This window comes from Phoenix dactylifera, chromosome 5, assembly GCF_051530095.1.
Source record: "Phoenix dactylifera cultivar Ajwa chromosome 5, Ajwa_hap1_PhDact_Kaust_v1.1, whole genome shotgun sequence".
NCBI lineage: Eukaryota > Viridiplantae > Streptophyta > Magnoliopsida > Arecales > Arecaceae > Phoenix > Phoenix dactylifera.
Window position 1 is genome coordinate 18,886,346 of NC_143194.1, and position 16,411 is coordinate 18,902,756.

Genomic DNA, 16,411 nt, shown 5'->3' on the forward strand with positions numbered 1-16,411 from the left:
GTATTAAAGTTTAACACTTACTTTCCACTTTAAAGTGGACCTAAAGTGGATCTTAGATAAAGTTATAACAATTGCCCTGAGATTATCACCAAGTAAGCCTATTACTCAAATACATCAAGAAAATTGCATGATACTTGTCCAAAATGAATCTTCAGTATGTAACTATAATAGAACTTGAAACCCATGATTGGTCATCCGACATTCTCTAATATTTGATTTTTGCATGCTTGCTTCTAATCAAACCCACCTACAATCAAGAAAGCACAAATAGAGCATGCTTTCAAATGTGAATGTCGATCCACCTATCCACTTTATGAATATTATTTTTTTTCTAGTTTTTGATTAGATATAGCATACCCTTTCATGCACTCATTTGGAGCTAAAGCACCTACTCTATTTATACAAACATTAAAATACATCCTCTAGTGGTTGAACTTTTTCTTTTTGGCTATAAAGTGAGAAAGTTATTCTAGCAAGCTAGCAAATGGATTAAAATCATCAAATTTTATCAAGTGTTGAAGGCTTTTGTGCAAGTGTCTTTTAACTTTTAAAAAACCTATATTCTTCTGTTGTAGAAAAAAGGGGAAAAAATAGATCGGGCTGCCATTCTACACCCAAACCTAATTCAATCGATGGATCAACTACGGGCCCAATAAAAAGACCCAAAAATGTTGCAGGTTTTGTCCAGGTTCGGCGATACTTGATCCGCTTACTCTTCGGTGCTCATTTTAAACTTTTACTACGCACAGCGGTGGCGGCGATGGCAAGTGAAATCGGAAGGACGAGGAAGCTGGTGAAGGGCCTCACCAAGCCCACCCCCATTTGGCTCAAGGCCATGGAACAGTACGAGCCTTTCCCTTCCTAAATTTTCCCTTCTCCTTATTTATTATAATTCTTTTACTCAGGAAAAATTGGATGCCTTCATTTGATTGTGCCTCTCAGGGCACCGCCCATGGCATTTCCTTGTACGGATGGAAAGATCAAGAAGATTGAGATGCCGGAGGATATTTACGTCAAGAGGTTCTTCAAGAAACATCCGGATTCTCTATACCGTGATGCCGTAAAGTATTATTCTTGATTGCCATCTCTGCTTTATTTTTTTTTTTTAAAAAAAAATATTGTTTGTGTATTCTTATTATTTGTCATGTTTGTCATAATGCATGGAAGTTTAACATGATAAATATATTTGATTCATAATGATTGACAAATATTTGAATTGATGTAGCTAAACTACAATATAAGAAGTTTGGATAAAAATTTGCATGCTCATAAGAAGATACCTGCATGATGTAATTCAAGAAATATAAGAATTTTGATTATTTCAACAATTTATTGATAGAAAAGCATCCTTAAACACCACATTTCTTGTATGGTTGTCAATTGTCCTTATTTGTAGAACATTACTTACCAAAATTTTGGTTATACTTCTGTATATGCCTCTGCATTCGGCAATATGTAACTGCCCAAAATATACTTTAAATGTGGGATAATTTGACTTTGTGTTTCTTAATTGTTAGGCGAAACATAGTCTTGGTGAGAGGTGTTTCTTTATAGATTTACAAGGCATTTTATGTTTTTGAAAGTCTTCAATTGAATTGATGGCATGGAAGATCTTGTTCTTGAAAATTTGATGGGTATAAATTTCTACATGGATGAAGTTGATACAATATGCTTTGCAAAGACCAACCCTTGAGTCAATATTCATTAGAAGCATATTTGGAGTGCCTGTTTTCCGAGTTAACTTTATCTGTTGGCAATCCTCTTAGTGATGTGGTATTCAGAGATTCTTTTTGATAGAAGTCATGATGGTTATCTTGAACCAAACAATGAGAAACAGAGAACTTCATTACCTCAAAGGATCTGAATATTTGGAAATTAATTTATTGGCATTTTTATTCGTTTGATTTGTTAGTGCCCGTTCCATCATGTAGTTATCATAGTTTTCCTTCTTGTTCCAGGATGGCAATACCTTACAAATCAATTTATTTTATGAGTGCTTGTCCTCCTACATTTTGACCTTTTCATCTTCGAAGTTTTTCAATATTATTCAACATCTTGTTCCTTTCTAGCACCGTGTTGCAAAAAGAAAGCAGTGAAAAACATTCTTCTTAGCCCCTCGCTGCATTAATTTTCGTGCAGAGGGCGGGCAATTCATCGAACACCTGATGGGCAGGTAGGATAGTAGCCCCCAAAACTAGCAAGCCGAGCGGATCCAGCAGGGACCGACGGGATGCCTCGGCGCCAGGTGTGGCCAAGGCCACTCCTCTATGATCCACGGTGGCGTAGGGGTCCTCACACTGATCGTAGATGCACTGCTGCTGGTTAACCGAGGAGGAGCTAATGGAGCTTGAGCACCTCATCCCTTGGGTGGTGGTCTTGTCGAAGGAGTAGGTGCTGCAGGCGCGAAGTGAATGGGACGACAAGGCTGTGATTGCCAGGAGCTTGGGGCGACCCATTCCGGCAGAGCTGGTTGTGCGCGAGCTCAAGGGAAGGGGTAAGCTTAAACACCCGGTTGAGGTATTCCCAATGGATGGGGGGCTCATAACTATCCGCTTCGAATCTGGAGAGAAACGAGCAACGGTTATGGTAGCGGGTCCATAGTTGATTGGAGGCCAGCTATTAGCAATGGAAGAATGGCAGCCCGACTTCATCCTGGGCATCCATACCGTGAATTAGATGATGGTTTGGGTCCGGTTACCAGGGCTCCCCCTTGGAATACTGGGATAAGGCGTCAATCCTGGAAGTCGTAGTAGTGGTGGGGCGGGCGGTGGAGATCGACGGGGTATCTAGCAAGCGGCGGCGGATCGGATATGCTCGGGCGAAAGTTGAGGTAGACATTAGCCTTTCCTTGGTGCCCGACACTTTTGGCTAAGGGGTGAAGAAGAGGTTTTGGCAGGACTTCATCTATGAAGACCTTCTGGGCTTTTGCTACCTCTGTGCTCGCATCGGACACCAGGTGAGCAAGTGCCGGTTCCACGAGGCGGAGAAGAGGTCGAAGCCGAAGAAGACCGAGGCGTCTAGCAAAGCTCCGAAGGCCATGGAGGTGGAGGCACCGGGGGAGAGAAAGCGAATGGTGTACGGCCCGTGGATGACCACAACCAGAGTTCGGCTGTAGCGGGGAGGCGACGCCACCAGGTCTGGTGCGAGGAAGAAGAAGACGATCGAGTCCCCCAATGAGTTGACTCGGGGACCAATCTTAGCTGACTTGGAGCCGAGTTCGGCTAAGGGAGGGCCAAGGGAACCTAACTCGCAGCCAGATTCTGAGGGCTGGCAGAAGCCCAGGAAGATTGCCCGACGCATCTCATTGGAGAAGAGCACAAGGACCGTTAACTCGGCGTTGGGCGTGGAGGTGGCACCAGCGAAACCAGTTGAGTTGGCACCGAGTCACACTCGATCAGACCTGGACCCAGCCCTAAATCAAGCTATGGGCTCAAGCCCGATCCGTGCGCCAAAGTGGGCTAAGGGCCCAAGTCCGAACATCGCCTTAGGACGGGCCGATGGGCGGCTGAACTTGGGCCAGGCCCAAGCCCGCAGAACAAAACTAGGCTCGGGGCCGGTGGGCATTGGGAATGGGTTTGGCCCACTAAAAAGGGCCTGGAGCCCATCCAAGCGGCGAGGGACGACCGACCTGTGGAGTGCGAGACGGCCCAGCTCCCTATGGTGCCCTCTGTGCCTGGGGTCGGCTGAGTTATCCTTCCCGTCAATCTTTTGAAGATCAACGTCACCTCGTTCTACTATCTCACGAATAAGGTGATACCGGCGCAGAATGTGCTTGGTGCGCTGGTGTGCCTTTGGTTCTTTAGCTTGAGCGATGGCCCCAGTGTTATCACAGTATAGTGGGACTGGTCCATCAGCGGAGGGTGCAACTCCTAGCTCAGCAATGAACTTCCGTAACTAGACAGCTTCTTTGGCAGCATCAGATGCAGCAATTGTTAGATGTATGCCCTAGAAGCCAATTTTGGCTGACACATTATTAATTCTGGGACATAATTTGTATTTGACTTTATTATTATTGAATAAATAAAAGGCATCTTTTTCATTCATATTGTTATTGTGTCTATGAATCGTCCAAGGAATTAATAAGATGATGATACATTTCTCAAGAGTTGAGAATTTGAGCCATGTATCATTAGTGATTAATTTCTAAACGCTCCTGATCGATGGATCATCATGAGGACGGTGATCGATCCGATGAGATCAGTGCACACATTACTTTCCCTATGGATGGACGAGACTCGAGTCCACGGTGTGGAGACACTGAAGTAATAGTGCAGGTGCTTGTTAGAGAACAAGAGTACTGAGCGTGACCAATACAAGAAGTCACTTGGATGACTATCCACTCGTCAGTGACTTGCTTGATGTTGCAGTTGTAGGGTTTTAGCATGTTATAATGCGCAGCGGAAGCTAGGGATTTTAAAAATTTCATAATAAAGTCCCTATACATGAAACCCTTTTAAGCCTAGATCACCTTAATGATTACAATCAAATGATATAAAATAAATGCAGAATTAGTAGAATACCTCAAACGCTAATCCAAAGTGTACAATCTCCACGAGGCGTCCAAGTGTCCGCCCTCCAATGGTGATCCACACGAAAACTTGATCAAGACTTTAGCTCCAAAGACTTTTGATCTTTAATGCAGAATTCTTCTAAAGAACTCTAATGGCTTGCTTTTCTTCCTTTCTATTTTTCTTTAGCCTTCTAAAATCACTTCTAATCCTTTTGTCCTAAAGAAGACCACCTTGTCTTGGCTTAGGACACACTAGAAGCAATGCTAGAAAGAAAGAAACTAATGTAAGAAAGAAAGAAGAGAGGAGTGGGGTGGAATTGGAATGATGAAACCCATGGAGTGCTAACCTATTTATAATAGGTGTAGGGATGCATCTCCAAGGGATGCATCCCATCCACACATCCTCTCATGAAAGGGCATCATCTAAAGGGCCATATCAAATAAGAGGAGGTGCAGATCAAGTGAGGAGGTGTATCAAATGATATGTCCTTTCATGTGGTGCCATATTTTGACCAAGTCAACATCACATGCTAATCACATGTCCATCACGCCTCACCTCTTGATCTTTCATGATGATGATCCAAGGGCTCCAATGCAAGGCGCCATTCACTTGACCCATTATGTCTTCATCCAATGGTGGGATTAAGATCCAATGGTCAATTATGGTAGCCATCCTCTAACCCAATCCAATTGGGTTAAACCAACTCTCCATTATGTCTTCATCCAACGGTAGATCAAGATCTAACGGTCTAGATTGAATGATTTATTAAATCTAATCCAATTAGACTCAAACCAAGCCAATTAGGTGCCAACTCTTGGCTAACCCATATTAGAATATGATCTAATCAAATTAGATCAATTAAGAATCATATTCGAATCCAATTCGAATCAGATTCGAATCCAATTCGAATTAGGAGCTAAGGTTTGCAACACCTGCTAGGATGTTTATCTTGCAAACATGATCTAATCCAATTAGACCCTTGATAAGTTTTCTTATGTGTGACCCATTGGGTTCCATACTTAGCCAGCAATAGGTGTGAGTGCGAGTTGACCCAACTTGATTAGAACTCTTCTAATCGATTTAAGTCCAAACTGCGCGAACCCGAACTTAACAATTAGAATCATTTCTAATTGGTGATCGAATTAACTCTTTAATTTGATCAAACCTATAAAACAAGATTGACGTCTAGCAACGTGTCATGTCTACCCGGAAAATATGGAATTTGGTGAAAATACCAAAAATACCCTTCAGTGGCAAGTTACCATGCAATTCAATCCTTTAATCAAACTGCATCCCAAATATGCATATGAGTATGAATATATGTCAAACTCAATTTCATATTCATATTTTTCTCAATCTTTTAATGATAATTCAAATAATGAAACATTAGAAACTCTTTCTAATTTTCATTCTACTTTGATCAAAGGTTTCCTGAATTATCATATGATTAGAATAAATAGGATGCTATCTTCTCTTACTAGAAGTGATTAATTCCTTGTTGACCTACTCATAATCTTCGTACACAATTCACCATATCCAGAAGACCTCGTACATAACTTATTGTCATGAATGAGTGTAAACCAAAATATGGGTTCATGTGCACAAGATACCATGGTGATCTCAGGTCATAGGATCAGTTGCACAACTCCCACTAAGAGAATCATCTTTTGACATGTAAGTAAGACTTCATAAGATTTCTCTTTGTAGGTCAATTCAGTGAACTCATTCCTCTAATGAGCACCCACATCTTTGTATTAGTGTCTCCACACAAATAATTGTGAGATCAATCATCCTCTGCATCGAACATACATAAGACATGCCAGTCTTTCCGGTAATCATTGATCCCCGACTCAATGTACCAATGACTGGGAATATTTAAGATTAGGATTTTAGGATTTTAAGTCTCACTAGTATGATCTCATCATAGTCTTAAAACCATTGCCCTAAACTAAGGAGTTTATCATAAATATAATCAACAGCATATGATAAAACATAACGCCTTTATTCATATTTAAATGTCATGTACATGATTTGGACAAATCAAAAGAAAAAACCTTTCGCAATACATATTGCGATTGGCTTGTAGGGCATCTACTCTTTCAATCTCCCACTTGCACTAAAGCCAATCGCTCTTATATTTTATCCCCATACAATCGAGGTGGCGATCGAACTGCTGTTGTGGTAGAGCTTTAGTGAACGGGTCTGCTAAGTTGTTCTTTGTGTCTACTCGTTCAATGACTATGTCTTGTCTCTCGACGATCTCTCGAACGAGGTGGAAGCGTCTTAGAATGTGCTTGGATTTGTGATGAGATCTTGGTTCCTTTGCTTGAGCAACAGCTCCAGTGTTGTCACAATAAACTGAAACTGGTCCAGCAATCTCAGGAACTACTCCCAACTCAGCGATGAACTTCTTCATCCAGACAGCTTCCTTAGCGGCTTCACTTACAGCGATGTATTCTGCCTCAGTAGTTGAGTCAGCTACAGTTTGCTGCTTGGAACTCTTCCAGCTCACTGCACCACCATTTAGGATAAAGACATACCCTGAAGTGGACTTGCTATCATCTGGATCTGATTGAAAACTAGAATCAGAAAATCCTTCTAGTTTCAACTCAGATCCTCCATAAACTAGAAAAATATCTTTAGTCCTTCTTAAGTACTTAAGAATATTTTTCACAGCTATCCAATGATTTTCTCCTGGATCAGCCTGGAATCTGCTTGTTATGCCTAAGGCATAAGCAACATCAGGCCTAGTACATAGCATAGCATACATAATTGATCCTACTGCCGAAGCATAGGGAATAGAATTCATTCTATTCCTCTCTTCAGATGTCTTAGGAGACATCTTCTTAGAGAGACGTATGCCATGACTCATAGGTAAGTAACCTCTTTTACTTCCTTCCATGCTGAATCTTTTTAGCACACGATCTATGTACTTAGACTGGGACAAGCCTAGCATCCTTTTAGATCTATCCCTATAGATCTTTATACCAAGTATATAGGATGCTTCTCCCAAGTCTTTCATGGAAAAGCTTTTTGATAGCCAAGTCTTGACCGATTGTAACATTGGAATATCATTTCCAATGATTAGTATGTCATCTACATACAATATTAAGAAGACAACGGCACTCCCACTAGTCTTCTTGTACACACATGGTTCATCCACATTTTTGATAAAACCAAACTCTTTGACTGTTGTATCAAAACGGATGTTCCAACTCCTCGATGCTTGCTTTAATCCATAAATGGATCTCTTAAGCTTGCATACTTGATTTGCTCTCCCACTTGAGACAAATCCTTCTGGCTGTGTCATGTAAACCTCTTCCTCAAGATAACCATTAAGGAAGGCGGTTTTGACATCCATCTGCCAAATTTCATAATCATAGTATGCAGCTATTGCAAGCAAAATCCGAATAGATTTAAGCATGGCAACTGGTGAAAAAGTTTCATCATAGCAATTCCTTGCTTTTGCCTGAAACCTTTTGCCACCAATCTAGCCTTGTAGGTTTCTACTTGGCCATCTGCTCCAATCTTCTTCTTATAGACCCATTTGCAACCTATAGGGTTAACACCTTTTGGTGCATCAACCAAAGTCCATACTTGGTTGGTATACATAGAGTCTATTTCGGATTTCATAGCTTCTAACCATTTGTTAGAGTCATTACTCATGATAGCTTCCGAATAGGTCAGAGGATCATCATTTTCGATGATGTGGGCTTCATCATTCTCAATGATAAACCCATACCTCTTAGGTGCATTTCGCACTCTATCTGACCTTTGGAGAGGAGATGTGTGTTGTGGTTGTACTTCATCAATGGGTACATTTGGTTGAAGAATTTCTTGTGTTTCTATTTGTAGGTCTTGAACTTCATTAAGTTCAATTCTTCTTTCACTGCCCTTTTCTAAGATAAACTCTTTTTCTAAAAAAGTGGCATGCCTACTAACAAATACCTTTTGTTCAGTAGGGTGATAGAAGAGATATCCAATACTTTCTTTGGAATAACCTATAAATGTACATTTATCTGATCTAGCACTTAGCTTATGTCCAAAATTTCTTTTGACATATGCTTGGCAGCCCCATATTTTAAAATATTTAAGATTGGGCTTTCTACCTCTCCATATCTCATATGGAGTACTAGATACAGATTTTGAAGGTATCCTGTTTAGCACATATGTAGCAGTTTCTAAGGCATAACCCCAGAAGGAAATAGGAAGATCTGTAAATCACATCATGGACCTTACCATATCTAATAGAGTACGATTCCTCCGTTCAGCTACACCATTTAGTTGTGGCGTATACGGAGGTGTCCATTCAGAGAGAATGCCCTTTTCTTTAAGATGATTTAAAAATTCACTAGAAAGGTATTCACCTCCTCGATCAGATCGAAGGATTTTAATACACTTTCCGGTTTGTTTTTCAACCATACTTTGATACTCTTTAAACTTATCAAAGGCTTCGTATTTATGTTTCATAAGATACACAAATCCGAACCTTGATAAATCATCAGTGAATGTGATGAAGTAAGAGTATCCACCTCTAGCTGGAGTTGTCATAGGACCACATACATCTGTATGTATAAGTCCTAATAACTCACTTGCCCTTTCTCCATGTCCAGTGAATTGAGACTTGGTCATTTTTCCCATAAGACAAGATTCACAAGTTCCTAATGATTCATAATCATAAGGATCAAAGAACTCTTCTTTGTATAACTTGTTAATTCTTGATTCACTTATGTGACCAAGTCGGCAATGCCAAAGGAGGGTATTATTCACTTCCTCTCTCTTTCTTTTATTGCTTTTATTAATATGAAAGACATTATCATTAAGTAATAAAACTAGAAGACCATTTTCCATAATGCCATTGCAAAGATGCTTATTAGAAAAATAAATAGAGCAACCATTGCCCTTTCCATTAATTTCAAAACCTTTCTTTAACAACAAAGGAATGGAAATTACATTTCTAATAATTTTGGGCATATAATAACAATCTTCTAATTGTAGGAGCTTTTCCGAAGGCAATTCCAAATTGTAGGTTCCAACAGCTTCAGCCTGGATGGACTCTCCTCCAGCGCCATACAGCTCGAAGTCACCTTTCTTCAAAATTTTAATTTTCTGTAGTCCATGCAAAGATTTGCAAATGTGAAAACCACAGCCGGTATCCAATACCCATGAATTTGAATTTGAAGAACTTAATGACAAGTTGGCATGTAACATAAACATACCTTTTGATGCAACTCTTGCATCGGTCTTCATACTTGCAAGAAAACTCTTGCAATTCCTTTTCCAGTGGCCAGCTTTGCCGCAATGAAAACAGGTACTTGATCCGGAGTTTTTCTTTCCTTTTTTCTTTTTGATGCTACTCTTGGGGTTCAATCGTTTCTTAGAACCCTTATTTCCCGATTTCCTCATAGAGGTGCTATTTATAAGAAGGAGTGGACCTTTATCCTTCTTAATATGTCCTTCAGCTGTTTTGAGCATATTTAACAGCTCGGGCAGGGAGGTGTTCAGTTTGTTCATGTGAAAGTTCACAACAAACTGAGAGAATGAATCAGGCAGTGATTGCAGGATCAAATCCTGACTGAGCTCACTATCTATAGCAAAACCTAATTGACTTAATCTGGTGATCAAGTCTATAACCATAAGAACATGGTTTTGCACTGAAGTTCCTTCATTCATTCTAGCACGGAACAACTGCTTAGATATCTCATACCTAGCAGTCCTGCTTTGTTCTCCATACAACTCTTTTAAATTGAGAAGTATGGATTGAGTGTCCATGCCTTCATGTTGCCTCTGTAATTCATTGTTCATAGAGGCAAGTATGATACATTTGACAGTCACACTGTCATTTTTCCACATCTTATGTGTGGCAACCTCCTCTTCTATAGCATCATCCCCTAGATCTCCAAGATCAGGGGTTTCAAGTATATAGGAAATTTTTTCCTGAGTGAGTACTATCTTTAAATTCCTCAACCAGTCCACATAGTTTGGTCCGGTCAACTTGTTGGCATCTAAGATGCCTCTTAGTGAAAGTGAAGAAGCCATTTAATAATTCTACATATGCAAGAACAAAACTAATATAAGCAGACCAATCATGATGACATGTTTGCAACTAGATAAGGACTTTAATCTAATTTGTCTCCTACTATTTTTATCGAATATCATAGCCCTCCCCTATGATAAACGTGAAAATATAATTTTTCTTAGTAGGGTTGAGATCCTAATTCATCATAAAAAGCCTTGTGTTTACACAACAAACTCTTATGAGTTCAAAGGTAGGAAACTCTTTCCAATTGCATCTCATGCAATTCTCAACTTTATCTTGTCCTCTTAAAATACTTATTGCCTTGTGTTAGCACAACAAACAATAATATTTTAGTTAAGTCAAACCCTTCATTTCCATATAGTCATATTCGAATAATATTGCCCTTGTGGTTGCACAACAAGGCAATATATTAAAATATGCCATAAGCATCTTAATGCACCAAGACAGTATAACATCAGTCCCCATTGCAAGTCTTGTGTTAGCACAACAAACTAGCATGGATCTTGACATAATAATATCGAGGCATGAAGGAAGGCTATCAATAGTGTTATATCAATATTAAGCTTATCCATAATAGGCAATCAAATAATTGGCCAGGTAAGCAGGTGGGAGGCTCCCCTTACTCAGAGAGTAAGGTCCTAATTAAGTAACCACCTTTAGTGCTTTCCTTAGACACCAATTAGATTAATTGTTCTAGAATGGGTTAGCTCAAAGTTTTTCAACACTATGACTTAATATAATTTTTATTGAGGGCTTACTAGTCTCTAGCACATTCTTTAATTGTAACATACATTTAACATGTCTATAATAAACTATTATGCATCATGGCTATCTCATAGCATGTATAAATCATAAGCAATTAATTAACATGCTTCAACATATTTTCATATGGAAAATTTCATATCATGATATTTTATTACATAACATATCATATATTAATCATACATTTCAGCATTTCTCTAAGCATATGACATTACTATCTCATAGTAAATTAATAATCATACATCATACATAATTATTTGATTGAACCAATTAAGGATGGCTCTGATACCACTGTAGGGTTTTAGCATGTTATAATGCGCAGCGGAAGCTAGGGATTTTAAAAATTTCATAATAAAGTCCCTATACATGAAACCCTTTTAAGCCTAGATCACCTTAATGATTACAATCAAATGATATAAAATAAATGCAGAATTAGTAGAATACCTCAAACGCTAATCCAAAGTGTACAATCTCCACGAGGCGTCCAAGTGTCCGCCCTCCAATGGTGATCCACACGAAAACTTGATCAAGACTTTAGCTCCAAAGACTTTTGATCCTTAATGCAGAATTCTTCTAAAGAACTCTAATGGCTTGCTTTCCTTCCTTTCTATTTTTCTTTAGCCTTCTAAAATCACTTCTAATCCTTTTGTCCTAAAGAAGACCACCTTGTCTTGGCTTAGGACACACTAGAAGCAATGCTAGAAAGAAAGAAACTAATGTAAGAAAGAAAGAAGAGAGGAGTGGGGTGGAATTGGAATGATGAAACCCATGGAGTGCTAACCTATTTATAATAGGTGTAGGGATGCATCTCCAAGGGATGCATCCCATCCACACATCCTCTCATGAAAGGGCATCATCTAAAGGGCCATATCAAATAAGAGGAGGTGCAGATCAAGTGAGGAGGTGTATCAAATGATATGTCCTTTCATGTGGTGCCATATTTTGACCAAGTCAACATCACATGCTAATCACATGTCCATCACGCCTCACCTCTTGATCTTTCATGATGATGATCCAAGGGCTCCAATGCAAGGCGCCATTCACTTGACCCATTATGTCTTCATCCAATGGTGGGATTAAGATCCAATGGTCAATTATGGTAGCCATCCTCTAACCCAATCCAATTGGGTTAAACCAACTCTCCATTATGTCTTCATCCAACGGTAGATCAAGATCTAACGGTCTAGATTGAATGATTTATTAAATCTAATCCAATTAGACTCAAACCAAGCCAATTAGGTGCCAACTCTTGGCTAACCCATATTAGAATATGATCTAATCAAATTAGATCAATTAAGAATCAGATTCGAATCTAATTCGAATCAGATTCGAATCCAATTCGAATTAGGAGCTAAGGTTTGCAACACCTGCTAGGATGTTTATCTTGCAAACATGATCTAATCCAATTAGACCCTTGATAAGTTTTCTTGTGTGTGACCCATTGGGTTCCATACTTAGCCAGCAATAGGTGTGAGTGCGAGTTGACCCAACTTGATTAGAACTCTTCTAATCGATTTAAGTCCAAACTGCGCGAACCCGAACTTAACAATTAGAATCATTTCTAATTGGTGATCGAATTAACTCTTTAATTTGATCAAACCTATAAAACAAGATTGACGTCTAGCAACGTGTCATGTCTACCCGAAAAATATGGAATTTGGTGAAAATACCAAAAATACCCTTCAGTGGCAAGTTACCATGCAATTCAATCCTTTAATCAAATTGCATCCCAAATATGCATATGAGTATGAATATATGTCAAACTCAATTTCATATTCATATTTTTCTCAATCTTTTAATGATAATTCAAATAATGAAACATTAGAAACTCTTTCTAATTTTCATTCTACTTTGATCAAAGGTTTCCTGAATTATCATATGATTAGAATAAATAGGATGCTATCTTCTCTTACTAGAAGTGATTAATTCCTTGTTGACCTACTCATAATCTTCGTACACAATTCACCATATCCAGAAGACCTCGTACATAACTTATTGTCATGAATGAGTGTAAACCAAAATATGGGTTCATGTGCACAAGATACCATGGTGATCTCAGGTCATAGGATCAGTTGCACAACTCCCACTAAGAGAATCATCTTTTGACATGTAAGTAAGACTTCATAAGATTTCTCTTTGTAGGTCAATTCAGTGAACTCATTCCTCTAATGAGCACCCACATCTTTGTATTAGTGTCTCCACACAAATAATTGTGAGATCAATCATCCTCTGCATCGAGCATACATAAGACATGCCAGTCTTTCCGGTAATCATTGATCCCCGACTCAATGTACCAATGACTGGGAATATTTAAGATTAGGATTTTAGGATTTTAAGTCTCACTAGTATGATCTCATCATAGTCTTAAAACCATTGCCCTAAACTAAGGAGTTTATCATAAATATAATCAACAGCATATGATAAAACATAACGCCTTTATTCATATTTAAATGTCATGTACATGATTTGGACAAATCAAAAGAAAAAACCTTTCGCAATACATATTGCGATTGGCTTGTAGGGCATCTACTCTTTCAGCAGTAGTGTGACTGGTCCTTTGACCTGCGATGCTTCGGCTACTCACAGTGAGGTTATTGTAATTTGACTGCACACATACATGGTCTCTAGCCATATGGGTCCATGCAGTGTAGATTGGCTGCAGTAGGTTCACTGTAGGAGTAGGGTATGCACCTATAAGGAATTTATCGACCTTGATAGATAAGGAGAGATCCTATGTGATTTATAAGACTGAGTTCGTAAGACCTCGGTCGGGGCAGATTGCACAGTAGAGAAAGAGTTCTCCGCTCTCGAACTTAAGTCGAATAAATCTTGACATATGATAGACGAAGGGGTTTGACGAGTTATCCATGACCTCCGTCTTGTAGGGATCCACGATAGAAGGACTGTATCACATGATAACTGCACCTAGAGGTTCATCATTCTATTCTGCTGGGTAGCCACTACATGCTGCTAGGTGTTACTGGTGGATGGTGGGACTCACAGGGATTATCTCGATGATCGATTAACCCTAATGAGTAGAGTTGGAATCGTTCCGACCCATTGAAAGGAGTTTTCAATGATATTGTGATAGAGATCACAATATATCTCACTACCAGTCAGAATAGAACCTATGGGGTCACACACACTAGAAGTATTGACCGATCCGATGGTTGAATCGTGATTAGGAATCACAAGTAATCAATTCGATTGATATTCAGTTGAAGAAGGAATGAGAATTGATTAATTGGACTTAAAACACGAATCCTACTTGGAGTAGAATTCCTGGAGTCCTAATTGGATTAGGACTGGGAGTCCTACTTGGAGTAGGACTGGAATTCTTACTTGGAGTAGGATTTCTAGAGTCCTAATCGGATTAGGACTTCGAATTCAAATAAGAGTCCTAATTGGATTAGGACTAAAATTAAATAAGTCCTAATTGGATTAGGATTTCTTAAGTCCTAATTAATTATTAATCTAATGGCTCAACATGACTCCTAATTGGATTAGGATTGAAGGGTTCAATTGAGTCATGGTTCATTCAAGTCCTAATTGGATTAGGACTAGCATTGATTGAACCCAATTGATTCAAGCCTAATTAGATTAGGACTAAACCATGAGAAGGACACCTAATCCTCCTTGGAGGAGGATTAGGTTAACCAAATAAGAGGGGCATGAGCCCCTCTCCTTTTCTTGGTGCGGCATGAAGAGAGGGGGCCGGCGCCCCCTCTTAGGAAGTTAATCTAGGGCTCCTAAATTGTAGGAGCAAGGGCCGGCGCCCTAAAATGTGTGAAGCTCTCTTCCTCCAAGCCGTGGCCACCCCTCTCCCCTCCTTGTTTCAGCCGCAAGCAAGGAAGAACAAAAGAAGGACTTGGCGGCCTTCTTCCTCCACCCTTCCTTCTTCCAACGCAGGGAAAAGATAAAGGCTGAAAAGCCAGGTGATCTTCTTCCTTGGTTGCTCCTTCTTCCTCCTCCTCCTAAGCACAATCAAGGGTTGATTATAAGGGAGGAGATCAGCCATCAAAGTTATCTCTGCAAGGAAGCTAGCACCCCGGGGAGATAGAAAGCTTGGATCGGTTCTTGCTTCGTGTGGATACCCGTAGAGGTCGGGCACTTGAACGGCTTCAAGCGAACCTTCATCCAAAACCACGATCATCAGTTTGCGGTGATCATCTACTCGCACAAGGTGAAGATCTGATCTTCTAATGTTTTAAAAAGTATTTAATCCTTACCCATCTACGAACGGTTCATGAAACAACGTTCATGAGATGAACGTCGATCCCGCTTATGTCGATTCCGCTGCCATCTGAATTTTTTTGAATTTTCTGCGGCATGGGCGGGTTCCCAACAGTGGTATCAGAGCCTAGGCTTCGCAGATTAAGGTAAGAATTAATTATCTAAAGGCATCTTAGATCTAAAAATTGAAGGATTATGTGTGCTGAAAATTTCTGCATGCAGATTTTTCAGGGTTGCTGAATTTTTGCATGCTAATTTTTATGTGATAAGATGATGATTCTAATTGCATTGTTAATGAGATTACAAAGTTTAGAATCATGATTAGCATGATCAGCAACCTATGTCATAACATAATCAATTAATTCTCAGATCTGAAAATTATAATTGCTGCATATGGGGATCATAGGATTCAAACCCTTTTGGTATTAAATGTAAAGACCTGCGATGTGATCTGCAATGTCATGTAATTTTTCAGATGGTTGCATGCATCTTATTTGATGTTTTGAGAGGCCTGCGTGCCTCCTAAAAGAAGATGTAATTTATTATTATTTTTATTTTACATCTGGTTGTATTTCTGTGATGTGATGTACGTCAACGATCAAGTTAAGGACAAGGCATGAGATGAACAGGGGTCTAAGCGGTTGATGGCGATTGGATCAAGAGTTGGTCAAGGATCGAATCAAGGAGGCTTGGAACAAATTCAAAAGTTGAAGACCATTTGATCGATTGACGTACATGCTTGTAATATGACCTAATTAGAATCCATGATCATCACCTATTTAAAGTTTAGTTTTACTTAATGCTGCGATTATAACTGCCTGCAATGTGCCGTTTGCATGTGATGTGAATGAGAGTCGGGTAGATA

The 16,411-nt window shown here is 39.5% G+C and overlaps 1 pseudogene; it reads left to right on the plus strand.

Moving 5' to 3' along the window:
- Positions 1-757: 757 nt before the first annotated feature.
- The window catches only part of LOC120104625 (uncharacterized), a 32,809-nt pseudogene continuing 17,155 nt past the window's right edge, over positions 758-16,411 (plus strand).